This window comes from Onychomys torridus, chromosome 12, assembly GCF_903995425.1.
Source record: "Onychomys torridus chromosome 12, mOncTor1.1, whole genome shotgun sequence".
NCBI classification, from domain to species: domain Eukaryota; kingdom Metazoa; phylum Chordata; class Mammalia; order Rodentia; family Cricetidae; genus Onychomys; species Onychomys torridus.
Genome location: NC_050454.1, coordinates 68912086 through 68932889, shown reverse-complemented (window position 1 = coordinate 68932889; position 20804 = coordinate 68912086). Strand labels below are relative to the sequence as shown.

Genomic DNA, 20804 nt, shown 5'->3' with positions numbered 1-20804 from the left:
TGGATGTCGTGGAGCTAGACCCTCACAACTGCTACTGGGCATGGAAAACAACGGAATGTTGACAGACACTGCTGCCGTCTCAAGATACACAGCTGGTCACTGGTCCCCAGGGTGGCAGTGCTGAGGTAGTGGGACCCTTAGGGGAATGTCTGGGGAGAAAGTAATACACTTGCATGGTATAAATTTGAACAAAGTACAATGACAAACATGCATGAGATGTCATAATAAAACCAAGTATTTTGTATGATAACTAAAAAAGGTTTTTTAAGACAATATACAAACAGGATGTGGAATCAGGGATTTTTAAGTGTATGCCGTGCACAGAGGGAGGCCTGAGGACAACCTGCAGGGCTCCATCTGTTTCCGCCTCCTCGCTGCTGGAGTCACAAGTGCCCACCACCACGTTGGGCCTTTTCACATGGGTTGGGGGAAGAACAAACTCTGCTCTTCCTGCTTCACAGCAGCCTGGAACTATTGTTTCAGCTCTAGTTTTTATCTTTTTATTGAAACATTTTAAGATTATCTTAAAAGCTGATTTGTATGTCTTATCTCATGCAAAGGACAACTCAAAGTCCTCCCCTAATGTAGATAATGGTCTACATGGTCTCAAAATAACTGAGTTGGCTTAGTTGAGGATTTACTAGCAATGACCCTTGTTACTGGAGAGCTGGAGTCAGTCAAGGAGAGTTAATACAAAAATGTGTGCGTGTGTAGGACAGTCAAGCATCAGAAAAGAACTAACTAAAAATCGAAGAACTCTGATCTTATTAGTCAGCTTAGTCCTGTTGTGGGCTGTGAGTTGAGATGACCTCCCAGGAGGGAGGTGCACAGACAGGGCAGTCAGTCAGTCTGGTTTCACAGTCCGTGTTTTAACAATAACCACTCAAGAGCGAGAACTTAATGAGAAAGGCCTGATCCTAGAGACCAGTGAGAGGGGAGCCAAGTGCAGACTATGGCACTGACAGAGTCAGGGAAGACCCTGACAACAGAGCGGAGGGAGGGGGAGAACCCCAAAGACGAGTCTCACAGCAGACCCCAGAAGACCACAACCAGGAGGCTTAGAAATCACGAGCGTTCACTTCTTAGATGGACCTACACTTTCTGAAACTGGAAGCTAGATGTCTTGTTAAAAAATTAATTCGTGTTAAAAAGTAATCCTCCTGACCAGGCAGTGGACCTCTGTAAGTTCGAGGCCAGCCTGATCTATACAGGGTGAGTTCTAGGACAGCTAGGGCTACACAGAGAAACCCTGTCTCGAAAAGCATAGAACTAACAAATTCTTCTGAAATATTTATAGCTCACTGCATGTCTACAGCATGACTGTCCACACTTCCTGTCTGTCCATGAAAACGAACAGAAGATAAAACAGCAGTGAACTCATAAACCTGAGGGGAGAAAGGGGAAATCCCCCAATTTCACCAGACAGGCAACCTCTATTAACCGCCTGGAATTTCTGTCTCCTTTCTGCCTTTTTCCAAGGAATATAAAACTGCTCTCTTCTTTTGCGTGAAACACATAGTATGTGCTTTAGGTAAATTCCTAAAACAGTAAACATGGCTGCCAGTCTTCAACTTCTGGGTAGAGAGCACTGCTAGGACCTGAACCCAGAGCCTTGCACACCCTAGGCCAGCTACATAGTTAGCCTAAGTAGTATGAGTAGGCCAAGACTCCTATATGTAAAGAGAATAGAGAACAAACAAACTAAATACTAGGCAATGAAGAACTGGGCAAACAGTGCTTTTCAAAGTTGGGATAATGTTAAAATTATTAAACTATTGCTAGAATATGTTTGAGAAGTCTCTCCTTTTAGCTTCAGAAAGAAGGGCTAATTACAGAAAGTTTAAAGAATAGATACTAATCTGTAGAGTTCTGGTATTTATACTAAAGTCCCAAACATTGGTAATACTACTTATAAAATACCATTTGTAATGATAAAAACATATTGAAATAGATTTTGTCACTGAATTGGCAATGTCTGGCTGTCATAAATACAGATGAACATAATTATTTAAAAATTTAAATGTACAATTAGTGATTTGCTTCTAGCACATAAACTAAATTTGACAATTTAATGCAGGCAAGTTTTAATCATGAGAAATAAAATTTCTAGTCAAAATTATTGGCATCATCACAGCCTTTAAACCTTTTTTAGATCAAATGATAGTAACTAGTTTTAAACATACGTGAAGAAGAATCAATAATTATGTAGTTCATATAATCAGCGCGTTTCAAGGCTTAATGATCCAAAGACTAAAGCAGATTATGAACCTGTATTCAGCTTTCACTTAATTATTGAAAGCAACTCCCCCAAATAAATCTTATAATTATATATTCCTTATAAATAATCCTTATAAAATAATCCTCTTACAAACACAGGAAGCTTGTCATGACTACTGGAAGCAAAAGTCACAGACAGGGAGAGGCAGAGGGTGGCTGTTCAGTGTAAGGAGGCCACCGGCCCATTGCTGGACTCACACTGGACACATGGTCTCAACACTAAGGATAAACCTACTCCTGATAGAATGTTCTGTAGTGCTGGGACTCCAAGCCAGGGGCTTACATGCCTGCGCATGCTAGCTAAGTGCTCCATCACTGAGCCATGTCTCCAGTTCTTAGTATCTAAGACAGGGTCTCCATGTGTAAGTTCAGGCTGTCCTCCGACTGGCAATCCTCCACCTCAGCTTCCCACAGGGATATGCCATCATGTGACAGGGGCTAGGAGATGTTATTTTTACAAGAGATCAATTGTAAGTAGCTTATGTTTACATGCTTCCTCCTTCGATCTCAAGTTTACAGTAGCCCAGCAACCCTGACAACTAAATGAGTGCCCCCCCCCAAAAAAAGACAGGCTGACTGGCTAGAAGAATGAAGGATCATAGGAGCCTTTCCATTCCCATGTTTAAAGAATCATGGGCTAGCGAGACAGCTCAGCAGGATAAATTAGTTATGGTATTAGGGTAACAAAATTATTCATCTCATGAATAGTAAGTGGCTGGTCAGTGGTAAAGAACACTTGCCTGGCATACAGGAGGCCCTGGGTTCAATCTACAGCAGAGAGAAACAGAGAAACTGATAGAGTAGATAAAAGACATACTTTTTATACTGTTTTAAAGTTATAAAAATTTATAGTTTTAAGTCAAAGAACCTACAAAATAGAATACTGAAATCAATATAAATTTTGCATTCATGGAACATTGAGAGGAAACAGAAAACAGAAGACCATGTTTGAACACCCTGAAAAGTAGTTTCACGAACATGACAGGCAAGATGTACCTTCTAATGTAATGGTGGCATGACTATCAGGGGGTAACCAACAGCTCCCAATTAGCTCTGAGGCTTGATCTCCAAGAGAGTATTCATGCTTAATACTGTCAAACCTGGGTCAAAACCCATGACTGAAGAGGTCTTAGACCCTGGGGAGGGAAACCTAAGGTGGTTAGCTTAGCTGAACTGACATGGTATCAAACCACCCCCTAGATATCTGTTTTATACCCACAGAAAAAGGCTGTCCCAGCCTTAAATAGAAATGCCTCTCCTTGCAGAAGATGGAGGCAAATGCAAAGACTCACAGCTACACAAAACGCTGAGAATAAAGAACAGTTGAGGGCTGAAACCCAGACAAGAAATTCACACCACCCCTAAAAGCTGAGAGAACACTAAAGAGAAGGAGTAGAGGAATGTAAGAGCCGGAGGGTGAGGAGAGGGGCAATGTAAGAGGCAGAGATGGGGAGAGGGGCTGGGAAATACCATCTTCTAAGCAAGACAGGGCCATGGCAACCATGAACTCAAAGCAGTAGTTTACACTGGCACACAAGTCAGGCCCTCCTAACAGTCAGCTGTGGGGGGAAAGTGATTCAGAGGGCCCTACCACTTACTCCTGATGAACTAGCAGACAACAGATTCTGGGAGAGAGAGGGGAATAGTAGCCAGATGTACAGTGAAGACGAGCCCATCGGGCCCTGATGGTTTGTTCCAATTCAAGGTCACAGACAGGCCTCGTTAAACTCTGTGGAACAACAAATGAAACCAAAACTACTAAGTAGGGAAAAGGTATTTGTAAGGAAGAGGACAACAGGGGAACAGGAAGGCAAGGGAGGATCAGAAGATGGAGCATGTACATGTATAAAATTGTAAAGAACAAATAAAAAAACGATGAAAGAAAAGCTCTCATCTTTTTGAGACAGTCTGCAGTGAGCAGAAACAAAAGAAGAGACTGGACGCTGTGCAGTTAGTGAGAGTCATACCAAATTCCAGCCTTGTGATGGTTATTCGAGCGGATGGACAAAGAGCAGAATGTCACCCGTAAGATCACACATACAGGCAGACGGTATACAAAGCTCTTCAGAAACACAGAGAAGAGATATTGAAAGTCAGACAATAAACAGACAAAGGGACTGACAACTCCCAAACATATAGCGACCTGATCAATGCCGTATTGTCATGTGGCTTCTATACATGCTGCAAAGGGGCGCAGAGCAGACTACAAATCAGATCTAAACACTAGAGTGGAGATTTAATTAAAAGGAAAAGGGGCGAGGAGATTCAGAGACATCAACATTGTGTCTAGAAACTAGTGAATACTCAAGTCCCCCCCAAAGGAAATATGCATTTCAAATCCAGAATGCGTGTGCGTGCATGTGTGCACGTGAGGGCTTGGGGGAGGGAGCAAGAAGGAAGGACCAGTGTCCAGCAGTCACTGTCGGGCCAGCTGTCAGCATGTCACTTGGCAACACTCACTAGCTTCTTTCTTCCAGCTTACCTCCCACAAAGGAATGCTGGGTATCTCGCCCAGAGCACTTCATCAGCAGACTTTAACTTTAGTCTCCTAAATGACCCTTATTCTAATATTTGAGAAGGAGAATTCACCAGGCAACAGAACACAGCTGCCACACAAGGGCAACACATGAGGGGCAGCAGAAGGGAGACTGGAGAAAAAATGGGCACTGGCAGGCCCCTCTTCGACTTCAGAATCACCTTTTACTGTAAAGTAACATTCAAAGCATTGAAAAATCAGACCAACGACCAAGCCTGGAGTAGCTGAGCTGCAGAAACAGGAAACTGGAAGGGCTTGGAGTCTTTACTTAATACACAGAAAGCATCCTGTATGCAAGGTAATACACGACACTCAAACTTCTTGGATTCTTTGGCTTATTTCAATAAAACACTGTGCCAGCTGCAACGTGGATGCGTTATATAGGTGGATGGAGAATCGTAAAAGGAAATGAAACATGAATGCACTGCTTTACGAGCCAATAGGGGATGGAGAGGTGTCCCCATGATTAGAGGCACAGCTCTTGCAGAGAACCCAAGTTCAGTACCCAGGACCTGCATCAGGTTGCTCACAACTACCTGTAACTCTGCTCTAGGGGTTCTGATGACCTCTTCTGGCCTCCCTGGGCACCTGTGCACAGACACACATGCATACACATACATAAAAACAAGCCTATAAAAAATGAGCCAGTAATTATAAAACATCTGACAATTCAACAGTCATTGGAATCATACTGACTATATGCAATAAATATATAACAGACTCATAATGGAGAAGCTTGCAAACACTTTACACAGTGATTTTCACAGATGTGGTACCTGTAGCCGAATTTCTAAGTGGTCTTATTAAATAAAGAACACGGAGCCAAATATAGGGGTGAAAACCTTAGAGATCAGGGAAATAGTGAGAGCCACCAACCTTACCTCATTTGCTCTGCAGCTCCCAAAAGTGAGCTACTTCCTGTCTACCCACGCCTTTATTGCCTTGCTGTTCTGCCCTCTCATTGGCTCTTAGCCCAGCTACTTCACTTCCTTGTCATTGCCTATCTGTACAGACCTCCAGGTCTCTATGGTTGGTACTAGGATTAAAGGCATATGTCACCATTCTTGGCTGTTCCCTAGTGTGTGCTTGAACACACAGAGACCCTGCCTGCCAAGTGATCGGATTAAGGGTGTGTGCTAAAACTGCCTGATTTTTGTGTTAATGGCTTGCTATTTCCTCTGATCTCCAGGCAAACTTCATTTATTAACATACAACTAAAATATCACCACCACAGGTACCACCCTGAGAAGCAATGACAGTTAGATTCTTCAGTCCAATATGCTCAACTCTTAATGCCAGTTAGAACCCATGGAAACTCCACAGAGATGCTTTGTGATCTCTTACGTTTTTCTAGACACTCGTCTGTCTAGTCAGGGCACCAAGGAAAGGTACAAAGGAACAATCTGATCAGACACAAACGCTGCTGCCTCCTGCTACAGCTGAAGACTATTTACCAGTGCATATGAATGGGTAAGGTCAAGGGGGAGAGCGGGTACATGTAACACCAGCCAAAGTCACTGTTCACCACGAATGAGAGCAAAGGGCAGTGCAGTCATTAACAAGAACAACTATCTCTGTAACTCACATAGCGCACCTCTGTGCATTAGATTTATTACTACTTGAAGGTTTAGGACTGAAAGTGTTCAAAGCATCAACATCACTAAAATACAACAGAAAACCAGATTACTTCAGTAGGCAGTGACAAAGATTCCAGTATTTCATTTCACTTCACTCGATCATAATCTACAACAATCGATTTGAAGTTGAGAAGATGGGGAAAAGCTGAAGCACTGTGGCCAGTCAACACCACCAGTGACTGTGATCTTTTGGTCTTTTTGTTTTTCGAGACAGGGTTTCTCTGTGTAGTCCTGGCTGTCCTGGACAGGAGCTCCACCTGCCTCTGCCTCCCAAATGCTGGGATTAAAGGGGTGCATTGCCACGTCTGCCATGTGGTCTTCCTTTAAATGGGCCCATTAAAGCACAGGAAAGAAAATTTAAGTTTCTGAATAAAAAAAAAATTCACAAAGACAATATGATTCAAACTAAAGAAAAGGGAAAAAAACCTCAGATTTTCCCAATATCATACTTTTTAAGAAAGGTTCAGCTGGACAATGGTGACACACACCTTTAATCCCAGCACTCAAGAGGCCTAGGCAGGCGGGTCTCTGTGAGTTCAAGGCCAGCCTGGTCTACAGAGTGAATTACAGGACAGCCAGAGCTGCTATATAGCTATCTCGAAAAACCAAAAAAAGAGAAAGGTCCAAATTCTTCTAATACCAAATACTTTGTATAAGCAAATTTTATATTTAAGTAAACATGTTTAAATACAATCTAATGCACTTTTTAGCAGGTTTGTTCTATCAAGAGTTGGCTGCATTTAATTTCATTCTTGCAAAATTCATTCAAACTACTAAGCTTCAAGATTCCAAGTAAGACTGAAAAGATAATTATTGGTACTTAAGAGAAGAAAAGTTCATTCATTAGACACACAGATCACTAAATATCATCCCTGTAAACATGGACATTATAAAACCAACCCTTCACTCCCTCTCTGGAAAAGCCTTTCTCACCAAGATTTTGTCAGAGGGAAATTTTACTTAGGAATCTAGTCAACTTTCTTAAAGTCACTGTACCTTGAAAAACTTGCCACAAAACAACAAATAAAGGTTAAAAAAAATCAATAAATAGAGATACCTAGCTGGGTGTGGTGGGGCAGTTAATCCCAGCCCTAGGGAGGCAGAGGCAGGAGGACATCTGAATTTAAGGCCACCCTGGTCTACAAAGTGAGTTCTAGGACACAAGGCTACACAAAGAAAAAAAGCAAAGTAAGTACTAGATTCCTGGTGTTCAGGAGCCTCTCTCAGTGCTAGTGGAGGGCAGTTAGGACTGCAGGAAAGCAACCCGACAGAGGTGTGTCCAAAGCAGGAAACGACTGTACCCAGTAATTCATAACCACTAATCTTCTTGGGAAAAAAGTAATCCAAAGCTAAAGGGTGTGGGCAGTGGTGGCGCACGCCTGTAATCCCAGCACTCGGGAGGCAGAGGCAGGTGGATCTCTGTGAGTTCGAGGCCAGCCTGGGCTACAGAGTGAGCTCCAGGACAGGCTCCAAAGATACAGAGAAACCCTGTCTCAAAAAAAAAAAAAAGTCCAAAGCTAAAGGGTGTATGTCAACTGGCAATCACCATGGTGTCATTTAAAAACATTTTAAAATTACATTTATTGATCATTTGTGCCTGCACACACACACACACACACACACACACACACACACACACACACACACACACACGTGTGGAGGTCAGAGGGTCACTTGTGGAAGTCAGTCCTCTCCTCCCACCATGTGGGTCCCGAGGACTGAGTCCAGGCCATCATGCTCGGCAGCAAGCTGCTCTATCCACTGAGCCATGGCCAGCTCCTGAAGCCAGGCACGGCGGCTCTCACCTGTAACCCAGCTCCTGAAGCCAGGCACGGCGGCTCTCACCTGTAACCCAGCTCCTGAAGCCAGGCACGGCGGCTCTCACCTGTAACCCAGCTCCTGAAGCCAGGCACGGCGGCTCTCACCTGTAACCCAGCTCCTGAAGCCAGGCACGGCGGCTCTCACCTGTAACCCAGCTCCTGAAGCCAGGCACGGCGGCTCTCACCTGTAACCCAGCTCCTGAAGCCAGGCACGGCGGCTCTCACCTGTAACCCAGCTCCTGAAGCCAGGCACGGCGGCTCTCACCTGTAACCCAGCTCCTGAAGCCAGGCACGGCGGCTCTCACCTGTAACCCAGCTCCTGAAGCCAGGCACGGCGGCTCTCACCTGTAACCCAGCTCCTGAAGCCAGGCACGGCGGCTCTCACCTGTAACCCAGCTCCTGAAGCCAGGCACGGCGGCTCTCACCTGTAACCCAGCTCCTGAAGCCAGGCACGGCGGCTCTCACCTGTAACCCAGCTCCTGAAGCCAGGCACGGCGGCTCTCACCTGTAACCCAGCTCCTGAAGCCAGGCACGGCGGCTCTCACCTGTAACCCAGCTCCTGAAGCCAGGCACGGCGGCTCTCACCTGTAACCCAGCTCCTGAAGCCAGGCACGGCGGCTCTCACCTGTAACCCAGCACTTGGAAGGTGACTGCAGAACTGAGAGTTTAATGCTGCACAAGGAACTGTCTCAAAAACAGAAACGGGGAGAGCAAGCAGGGCTCTCGTATGCTCAACAGTGCAGAATAGGTTACCACAGCCACATGATCAAACACATGACTTAAAAAGTATTCACCCAGAGCAAACTTATGTGGTGTTTTATTTTAGAAAACTAAGCAAAATATCAAAAGCTAGGTAGGTGGTAAATATGCACTAACAATCCAAAGCTTGAACAATGATTTAGTTACTACTTCCATCTGCATTAGATCCGGCAAGAAAACCCTGTGGACCTCCCTAAGCTGTGGAGCCCTGAGGAAAAACCAATGTCTCTCATAGAAAGTGAGACCTGTCTTCACAGAAGAGAGGCAGCCAGCAGGTCTTAGATTAGAAGCACTGCACAGACACGGTTGAGATCAACATTCTGGAGAAAAAAGAAAAGACAGAGAGAAGCACAAGACTAACCCACCACATTCAAACACAACAGAGAAGGGGCTGGGAGGGCAACGCAGTGAGTGGTGGAGCGCACATTTGGCCTGTGTGTACCCCGATTTCCATCCAAGGAAGCAGTATCAGGTATGGCAATCAAGTCCAAACAGTCCCGGACCTGACATAAGGTCATAAGTCGGTGCCTTTATTCCCAGCACTCAGGGGCAGAGGCAGGAGGATCTCTGTGAGTTTGAGGCCAGCCTGGTCTAGGTAGTGACAGCCAGCCAGGGCTTCCGAGATCCTGTCTCAAAAAAGGGGGTGGAGATGAATGGAGATAGGATGAAAGAACGTAAGATTCTTTTTTTTAATTAATTTATTTTGGTTTTCAGTGATTAAAGGTGTGTGCCATAATGCCCAGCTTATAAGATTCTAATCAGTCAAGGAAGGCATCCCAAAGGAAGCCACCCCCCAGCATCAGAGACAGGTGAGATAAGATCTCTCTGTGGAATTATGCTTGAGATCCTCCTGCTTCAGCCTCCCACGTGCCAACAAGTCAGTTTCTTCTCTTAATATATACCACAGAAGTTGCAGAGAATTGAAGCTATAAAAAAATCACTCCTTTTATTACTCTCAGAAAACTGAATGAAACTACTCAAACATAGTCACCAATCACCATTAAGAAAACAGCTGACTCATAGGGCTTACAGAATTATTCACCTACATTTATGGAATTTCTCATGAAAGTAGACTGTCGACTCATGATTAAAATTAACCTTTACATTGAGAACATCTTTCATTTCCCTCCTATAAGAGGCAACATACAGAAATTCTGCAAAAAGGAAAAAAAAAAGTTCTTCTGATGACTATTTAAAGAAGGCAGAATTGGGTGTAGATGTTGCAGATACACCATCTGTGTTCCATTTCAATAAAGTGGCTAACACTTAAATGCATACTACAGTGTAACCTAAGGATGCTGCTCCAGGAGGAACCGCGCACCTCTGGGATGGCACCAGCAGTCACAGCAGCTGTCTCCCAGGCACAAGCCTCTCCCTTTCACAGCAGTCAGTGAGAATGAACTGAGCCACCACAGGCAGCAGGCAGGCAACAATTTAACATAATCAGAGTGAGCCATTCCAGCTCCAGCCCATGTGTGTTGCTTAGATTCTTCCCAGGCTTCAGATATTTCATGTGAAAATGCAGGTATTAAACAGAAGTGGTACTGAACCCAGATGGTTCCTAATCCTGACCCAACTTTAGCCAGGCTTCTTGAGCCTTCTCAAACACGTCCCTCCTCCACCTCCCTGTCTTCAGCCTGCTAGGTTGATTTGAGAGATACTCTACTAAGCAGTTTAGGAAGAATCCCCTCACCTTGACAGCTAATCATGCTTATATCAGAACAAGTTCCTCATCCTTCATTTCTGATGTACAAGCCCCTAGCCTGCTTTCTGCAAGATTGCTGCTGTTAGCTCAATGTTGTGAACTGCTATTTGCATCCTCTAGTGCCTCCCCCCTTCGCCCCCCTCTCACACACACACACACACACACACACACACACACACACACACACACACACACAGTATGGCCCCTATAGACTCATGTGTTTGAATGCTTGGCCTATAAGAAATGGCACTATTAGGAGGTGTGGCCTTGTTGACGTCAGCCTCAGAGAGAGTGGTTTCCCTTGTGCAACCACACCCAGGCTCCCTGCCTCCCTTTCTGTCTTGAGGAAGAGTCTAGAGGTTTTTCTCTGCTCTTTGCATGCTCGGTGTAGACTTTCGCTGAAGACTGCTGTTACTGACTCTCATACAAGACTATTCCCTTGAGAGCAAGGGTCTGTCTTGGGATTGCCGGCATCTGTCATGGGGCTGGGACATAGACGCTTGGAAACTGTGTATTGAATGAAGTACTGAGTGAGCCATGTGAGCACCCCTTTATCTCCAGCAGCCACTAAGTCCTCAACTATATAAATTCAGAACTAACCAAGGGTTCTTTCCTACTCTGATTCCTCCTATAGTAAAGACCTATAAATGTTTCAAACAATTTTCATTTCTTAAAGCAACAATTAAACACTAAAGCAAAAAGAAATGATTTCACAACTTACTTTGATACCAACTATGTTGCAAGGAATAGAACAGCAATGACCTATTAGCTATTACACTTTGTATGTAAGATCATCCACATAATTTTCACACCAGTTACCCAGGGTTCTAAGAAAAAGACAAAATAAAGTACAATTAATAAGACTCAATTTATACCTTCGCAAGAAAATAAAAAAGTAATCAAAATATCAAGCTGAACATTTTAACACACAGGAGGCAAGTTGTTTGTGTTTCTTTTTCTTCTAAAGAAACTAGGTAGCGCTTTCCATAAATGTGCCCTTACAGAACCAACAGTCAAAATGTTTGGAAGGGTCCTCTCTATCTGCACACAATAAAACACACTATTCGCAGAAACAGTCTTCATTTATTTGACCTGAAAATCAAACAAATTCTGCTAACATCAGAGGCTGCCTGTTTGTTTTACGTTCCTAGTATCAAAGCCTGTTATTACTGGTTTTAAGGACCTTTAAAAAAACAAGGTGTCTGTCATGAGATGCCTTTTCAAGTTGTACATAAAATGAGAGCCATTGTCAAGCACTCCAGAAGCCTGGCAACTGTCCCATTTACATATTCTGAATGCTGCTTCTATATGTCATCTCATTAGGTCCTAAATGGTTATTTATTTCTAAACATAACAAAACCTGACCATTAACAGTAAGAAAAGAAGAAACCCACTTTGTGGAAGAGGACTCCCGTCCCTGGAAAGCCACCAGCTCAAACCCTTGGGGTCTACGCTCTACAACCTGGAAGAGGCAGACTCTACGTGAATCAGACTGCCTCAGTGCAGGTGCCTCCCAGGGAAGCTGGAAAACAGCTCATCTTTCCCAGGTAGACCATCCATGAAGATAAAAGGGATGGGCAGAGGAGAGGTAGAAGCGGACAAATACTGGGCACAAGACAGCCAGATAAGGAGCAAACTGATTCGGATCGCCCAGTCCTGGTGAAGTGTGTCGCTGTAAACAGTAACTCAACCCTGAAAGTGGAGAGGTCAGAAGGATATGCAGGTGAGCACTTAGCACGCCCACTTCAATTACCTTGCTATTAACTTAGCCACATCCAGACTCATCACTAACAACTAAAAATAGGACTGAAGGCTTTTATAGCTCCCAACCAAGACCACAAATTCAAAACGTTTATTAGAACGTACACCAGGAAATTAGAGAACACAACATACATTTCTAGTGTCACAGACAAGAAATGAGATGCTAACAACACTTGGCTTTTTATATAGCTCTCATCTGTGAAAAGCTTAGACACGTTCTACATTCTTTAATCTAATTATAGTGACTCTAACAACACCCCCATGAAATGGGTAGAATGTAAACATCCTTACTTCTGCTTGGCTACTGATTTATTTAATCACGTTGCTGGTTAGATTCTGGTCTAGTCAGCTCAGTATCTCAGGCTCCCTCAGATGCCAGGTCTCCAATTACCCTCCAAAGTGTAGTAAGTAAGACAAGGTAGACCTTGAGATTTCCCTGGCTTCAGGGTTAGAAATAAAACCATCTTCAACAGTCCAAGGGATCTATGTTTCTTTAGGAGCAGACTGAGAAACAGTTATCATTACCACCAAATCCATTGACATACAGAAATTTTAGACAGTGAGAATGTACTTCCCACACTCACCAACAGCAACTGACAGCTTTCTCCTTCAGTGGATAGAAGAAATTCAGTGTAAAGTGCAAGGCTAACACACAGAAAGACACACTAGCTGGAAAAGCAATAGGTTTAACAAAAAAAGGGAGTCAACCAATACCTGGAGAGCTCAGATACTTAACTTTCTTTCTCTACACTTTGACTCAGAAGAATGAGTTTGTCAAGGATGGCTAAGATAAAAGATAAACTTTAAGTGTCTTATTTGTTCCTTTCCAGCCTCATTGTTACAAGGAAACTTTAAAAGCTAGTATACTATTACAATGTTAAGAGGTTCTTCCGAAATACACCCAACATGTCTAACTCCTCTCAAAGGCAACTCTGGGTGAAGTAATTCTTCCCCCCACAGGATCAGATAAGACACAGCCAAAGGAACACAGGACGACTACACCTGAAGGCCCTTGGGAATTTCCATGTTTAAGAGAGGAGAGCCCTGACTACATACAAGCATCTCACACAAACAGCAGCTCCTTTCTCCCAGATGTTCTTCCCTCTGTCTCCTTATACTTTTATCCATCCTGCAGTCTGCAATGTCAGGCGGGTGACCAACTCCCACACATCCGCCTGCCTTTCCCTCAGTGCTGGGATTAACGGTGTACCCACTCCAGCTCATTTCTTTAAAGTCATAAAACATCATCCTGGGCTGTGAGTTTTCTGTTGGTAAATTACTGCTCTCTTTTCCACCTCATCATTACAATGAATTTAATTTAAAAGAAATGCTCATTTTCCCCTCTTCAACCCCCAAACAAATCAATACTCCTGAGATAATGAGGGGAAATTTTAAGATATCCTGGGGAAACAAACTGTGTCTACCTCAATTCTGGCTTTAAATATAAAGCCTAGTAAATGCTTAAATATACCAGAGCTATTGTACCCCCAGATGAAACAAAAATTTAATGTATTCCCTTGACCTCATAGATATACCATTTCACATTTGAAAATTTTACTCTTTCCTACCTTGCTAGGGTTAAATGAGAGGTCACAGAGATCACTCTCTCTCTTTCCAATAGAATTGACTCTGATGTGTGACTTCAGTTAATCTAGACTCCAGACGACGCTGACCCTAGAGGCAGTGAGTGATTAAACAAAATCCCAGTCCCAGTGGAGGCCCTCCACAGTTAGTGAGGCTCTGAAGTCCCCTAACCATGCAGGATCTTCTTAGCTGTTTGGGTTTGAATGAGGAATGCCCCCACAGATCCAGGGGTTTAAAAACCTGGCTCTCGGGTGTAGCTGCTCTTTGGGGAGGTTTGGTGGTGCAGACGTGCTGAAGAAATTATAGCACCGAGTGTTTGCAGTAAGGCCTCACTTCCCACTTGTTCTCTCTGCTTGCAGTTAAAGATGCGACCTCCCAGGTTCCTGCTCCGGCTGTCCTATCTGCCGCTTGCTGACATGCCTCCCACCAAGACTCTTAACCTTCTGGAAGCATAAGTCAAAATAAATGCTTTGTTCTGTGAGGTCTTTTGGCGGCGGCGCCGTATCACAGCAGCAGCAGCAGCACAGAACTGCCTAACTCTACTGTCCGTCAGAATTAGAGGATAAGGCCTTACTGCTGAAGATATCCCATGCCTTACTGCGAGGCTTAGAGAAACAAGCTAGAACAGAGCTGGAAACTTCATCCCTGCTGTCTAGCTCCTAAAGTTCCAGAAGGTGCTATGCAGGATGCTGCAGGAGATAAACGCACCATCAGTCTTTACCCATCTGTGAACCCTATGAACCAAACACAAACCAACTACCTGAGCAAGACGCCCCCACCTGTGTAATAGTGGTGCAAGTGCTGTGGAGAACCACGTGCTCTCAGATGGACCAGGTTCCAACGGAAAGCTCCAAACCCGGAGCACACCGACAGACAACCCAGGTCAAACTCAGTAAACTCACAAAACAAAACAGACAGACATGACGTGGCAAAGAGACGGGGGACGGGAGGGTGAGAGTAGTTAGTACACATCAGGTACCTGTGTGAAACTGTCAAATAACAAATTTAACCAATAAAAAAAGGGACAATTTAGACTCCAGAATGATAGGAGACACTTGACAAGCAAGATTAATGTCTGCCCTGTGAGTTAACCTTCAAAATGGACACTTCTCAAAGGAGGCCGATGTCAGATTAGATAAGTAGCATAAAGGAAACAAAGTTATCACTGAATCACATTTCTTCAAGATCCTTTAAGACAGTATCAGTTAAAAGCACTCAAGTACTGGTTCAAGCAAAACGCTTTAATAGAGCAGAGGAAATGAAAATAAACCCTGGAGTGAAAACACAAGCTAATGCAGGGTTCACACTGGTCTCTAAGAGGTGCTTCAGGCGGCTGGTGCAACTCCTTCCCACCCATGTCTCTTTGATGTGATAGTCGCTTTACTTACGGGCATCTGCTACCAGCAAGCACACAGCATTTAAGTTAGCATCTGCACACATTCCTAACTGACTGGATGAAGTATTTAAAAGCATTTTGGCCGGGCGGTGGTGGTGCACGCCTGTAATCCCAGCACTCGGGAGGCAGAGGCAGGTGGATCTCTGTGAGTTCAAGGGTTCAAGGCCAGCCTGGCCTACAAATCGACGTCTAGGACAGGCTCCAAAACTACAGAGAAACCCTGTCTCAAACCCCCCCCCCAAAAAAAAAAGTATTTTGAGGCGCAGTAAGCATGAGTTATGCTGGAGTTTTGTAAGTGTATAGTGTGTCATTCATATGTGATCAGACCCCTTTGTAAAACAGGCACAGAAAGAACCTTTTAGTAACATATCCACAAGGAATTCACTTCATGCCTTACTGGGGATAACTACATTCCCAATCTAAACTGACAAAAATGTTTCATTCACCTCAGCAGGGTAGGGCCAGATGACTCAAGCTGTGTTTCTGAGATTGGGAATAAAGAGAACAAGGCATAGAGAACCAGTACAATGGCTTACTTAGAGAGAAAGAAAAAGATCACTTGCTAGCTAAAAAATGCTGCAGCCTTCAATAAACAGGGCCCTCCCCAGGCAAGTTAAAGCACGGGTTACCTGCTCGATGGCTTCTAATGGAGGCGTCTACTGGAGTCTAGCAGAGACTGACCAGAAGCTGACCCCTTATGCAAAGAGTCACATGGGCACCTTCTTCTCCATTCAGCTTTTACTTTTCAATCTTCTGGTTTTTTCTATTCTTACCGTGAAAAGGGGTGTGCCGTTTTGGTTACCATGAACGGTTTATGTGGAGGAAAGCCCAGGAAGGAGAGTTCAAACTAACCTTCCAATAGTTGTTGATAAAGATCAGGTGTGGGAGGGAGAGTCAGCAGGGATTCTGTGAGTTCTAGGTCTACACACTGGGTCCCTGCCTCAAAGTCGTTTTTTTGAAAAAGTAAAACTTATTGATAAAGTGAAAAATTAAACAATCACAATGACCATAGATGTAGACAATGTCCAAACACTTTATGAAGAAAAAAACAATCAACAGACAATATGTAACAAATCCTAAATAGATGTTCTAAGTAGCTAGAGAGAACAGGGGCTTTACCATACTGGTATTTGATGCAAGTTTTCCCAATTTTCTGAAATGAGTTAACTTTTAAAGAAAAAGGAGAAAGGGAAAATACATGTGATGCACATATACAAACAAATGCGTGCACACACACCGTTTTCATCATGTCAAACATTTTATATATAAAAGATATGTATTACAGAAACTGCTCCATAAAACTGTCCCAAGCTAAGCCACACGAGGCAGCAAGTACAAACATACTCAGTTTACTTCATTGTTATTAGCAGGACTCTTTGCCTAATTCAACAAACACTCATTACACAGCGACCGTGCACTGGACGCACTGTCTTCAGACACCCCAAAGGAGTCACAGATATAATTAGTCAGCTGGAGAGATGGCTCAGTGGTTGACTGATTACTGTTCTTGCAGAGGACCTGAGTTTTGTTTCCAGTGTCCATGTTGTTCAGACCACATCCACCTGTAAGCCCAGGATCAGACACCTGTGGTCTCTGGCACCTGTACTCATATATATGCATATACACAAATGTGCATGCACATTCACACACAAAATTAAAAAAATAACAGTAATTTAAAAGTAAAGTTCTTCCTCACAGTGATAAAGTAGGCTAAAGGCCACAAAGCCACCTTTGACTACCCATCAGAAGTCTGAGGAAGCCTTTTAGAATGTCACTACCTCCAAAGACATACCGTAGCAGACTTGCTATTATGAAAACTATCTGCCGTTTCCCAGATGCTGCCAGCACATTCCTGCAGGAGTTAAATTCTTGCCTGTGGGGCACATGTGCGACCATGTGATCTGCTGTTAGCTCAGGAAGTCTGAGTAGAAAAGCACAAGAAGGACTCGTGAGCCAATCAGAGTCTTGCCATGGCTCTTTCCTTCCATCATGTGCTCTGGGATGGTGTCCACAGGAGGCACTGGCCAGAGAAATGAGCTTCTGTTGTAAACTGGAGATGGGGGAGAGGTGCTGCAACACAGCTTAGCAGAGCTGACGCACAGCAACGTATAAAAAAAGGCAGGTGATGGCAGGTCCTCGGAGAATGGGGTCACAAACTCTGGTGTCTTTGTCCTCCAGAAGTCTGGGAAGGCTCCTTCGCTGAGCCTGGGCGTTTGGAATCCTGAGTCAATCCAGCAGGAATAAAACTCAAAGGACACCCTAGAAACATGGCACCCAGCGAAACCCGAGTAGTACAGAGAAGCGCTGCCCAAGAGTGATAACTGTATTACCCGTTTCCCCACAAACTCCACAAACAACTGCAGGAAGGAAGGTTCGAGCGTGCTTACTGCACAACTGAGATGAATTAAGTAAACAATAACCAAACATTGAAACACTGAAGTTGAGTTGGAACTGATGCCAGACTCAACTGCTACTGAGCGGCAGCATCCTCGTGCATGAGGAAGGAGGTGCTACTGAAAAGGGGTGAAGTTCCAGCAAAGACAATGAAGAACACAACAACACAGAGTATGTGAAAACACACGTGCACACAGCCAAGGGTAACATGTTTAGACACACGAAGAACAAACCAGCCATACCTCCTCATAATAAGGCTATGCAGATGCACGGGCTTGGAATTCAGGAAGTACTCTAAAAATAGTGAAATAACATGATCTAGTACCATAAACTTCCTAATTATAGGATTAAATTCCAGGCTGTAATTCAGAAGTACAGAAATCGTGATCTTGGGCAGGAAACATTTAAATTACTATGCCATATTTGTGCTTGTCCCTTTGGGTTAAAAAAATGTCAGGAACCATATACCAATATGTTTCTAAAACAAAGCAGTGACAGGAATCATATTAAAATGTTTTCTCTCTTATATCCTTAGAAGAGGCTTCAAGTGTAAGCAAATTAACCTTAAACTTTTGACCTTTTGACAACCAAGAAAACTTTCTGAAAGCAGAATCCACACTGAAGCTCAGGACGGAGAAGCTGGGCCTGAAGATGTAGCTCTGTGGTAGAGCTCTTGTCCAGCATGTGCAGTCCCGACCCTCGCATGCAGGGGCAGGAAGAAAATGCTGAACTGCTGCGGACTGAAGTGGAGCAGTCCCCGAAGGTAACCTGGGCCTGTTCTCACCTAGCAATAGAAAGGAGGGACTCACGTACTGGGGCTTCCCAGCCCACCTGACGGAGAACAGAAGAACTACCAAAGTAAAGCGACATGATCCTGTGACAGACAACTGGGAGTCCGGAACGAGTTGAGAAGACATAGGAGCAGCTTCTGGATCCCAGAGAAGGTTCAGCCAATGCAAAGACCCCAAGAAACCTGTTCAAGAGACGAAGGCAATTTGGCTGATACAAGCAAAGTAGACAGGGAAATACAGAAGAGGAAACGAGTGAGAGCAGGTGGACAAGCACATTCTTCAGAGTGCAGTCCTCATCTGAGGTGGGGCAAGAACCTCTGCAGGGTTAAGGAGGGAATAGCACCCTGCTTTGCAGTGCAGACGCTGCTCATGGGACACTGTCACAGGCAACAGGAACTGGAGACACCGAGGAAACCAGGGCAGACAGCACAGAAGACAGTGGTGGCTAGACTCCTCACTTAGAATGGTGAGCTTCGGGAGACAGCTTCAAGACATGGCATCGATACAATGTGGGCGGCAGGGGAAAAAGCCGTGAGGGCAAGACATAGTAGCACATGCCTGTCTGTAATCACAGTATTCTGGAAACTGAGGCAGGAGGATCAGGAGGTCAAAACCATCTTCAGCTATACATTGAGTTAGAGGCCGGCCCGGAGATAAGAGCATCTCCTCACCCCCAAAAAAAGGTGTGATGAGGAGGATGATAAACCACTTCCCAGGATGGGAAAGGTCTGGGGGCACAGATCAGGGAGGGCTACCTCAAGTTTGCTTTTGCTACATCAATTCATCAATTACAACTGCCTCCTGTGAGGGCCCAAGAGCTGCCGAGATAGCATACACTCACCTGCTCTCCCTGTGCCTTCTCTCCCAGGGCTCTCTCAGCATTCCCAGAACTCAGAGAAGTGTGAGCTGAACAGTTCGTTTCTATCTTCACCTGAATCTGCCATTTACAAAGCCAATAAAAATAACGAAACACCGAGAACATGTAAGCTGTATTTACCCATAATACACCTACTTGCTTGTACTAAATTATAGATGGCTTAAAGATTTTATTAGAAAAAATGAAGCCATTAGAGTATAGTAAAAGAAAGTGCAGATTAATATTTATAAAATCTCAGAGTGAGAAAGAATGTTCTCTTTAAGCACCAAGGTTAAGTCATAAAATTGGAAGATAATGGTGGTTAGCAGGTAGGGGCCTATGACTACATCTACTAAGGTCTTTAAATAAGTCAGGGTTTTGTTGTTGTTCTGAGATGAGTCTCACTATGTCACCTAAACTGAGCTCAAACTCCCAAGCTCATGTGAACTTCCTGCATCAGCCTCCCAACAGCTGGGGAAGCAGGCACACGCCATCACAGTTTTGGATAGATGTTTGAAACATGCAACATAAGAATTAATATAAAGTATAAGGAGGCTCATAAATTTAAAATAAAAAGATTAACCACCCCCAAAAACTGTGACAAGAGCAGAAATTCAAAAAGTATAAATGACACAGGTGTGGGGGAGCTTCAAAATTACACTTGACGAAAATACATTTGACGAAAAAATTGAGCTCCAAAAATCAGAGTACTGGACATCAATGGAGACGCCACATAAACGATCTCTGGCAGTGAACACCAAGAGTTAGGTAATGGCACTGCCACTGCTGACACCCTTCACCCTTCAATTCAGCAAATTTGCTTTAACAGTCAAAACCTCATTTCTAACATAAAACACACTGAATGAAAATGAAACAAAAGCTGCCAAAGTATCGTCAAAAATAAAGTGTGTTTAGATACTTTGTCTTTTCAACACTGCGCACACAGCTCTCCTCATTTAAATGAGGCATGCGACTCTGGAGGCTGGACTGCTTCCAGATCTCCTGCACCTCCACTGTCAGGACCGTCACCACTTGCTCACCTGGTGTCATGTCAAGACTTACTCCTTCTTTGCAGGTTCTTTGGGGAACACAAAGAGATTGTGCCCCCAAACACGGTGTCCTCTTCATATTATTGTCTCTAGTTATCTTCCACACTAGCTCAGGGTTTCCCAAAACCTGGTGCCCAGAGCAAAAGCACTAATGTCAATAGAGAACTTGCCAGAAATGCAAATTCTTGGACCCCATCACAAGTCGAGTGGATGCCAACTGATGTCTAGGAACACCTGTT

General features: G+C 44.1%; 1 protein-coding gene across 8 annotated transcripts in view; it reads right to left on the bottom strand.

Annotated features, from left to right (window-relative positions):
* Itsn1 (intersectin 1) overlaps positions 1 to 20804 on the bottom strand; it is a 184238-nt gene that overhangs the window by 136745 nt on the left and 26689 nt on the right. Inside the window, exon 1 of one of the 8 annotated variants that reach the window (XM_036204124.1) lies at positions 20557 to 20654. The exons of 6 other annotated variants lie outside the window; for them this stretch is intronic. The gene's annotated coding sequence lies outside the window, so the exon portion shown is untranslated. Of the gene's footprint in view, positions 1 to 19501; positions 19521 to 20556; positions 20655 to 20804 lie in introns of those variants that run through there. One more of the 8 variants, XM_036204126.1, reaches the window with a different exon arrangement.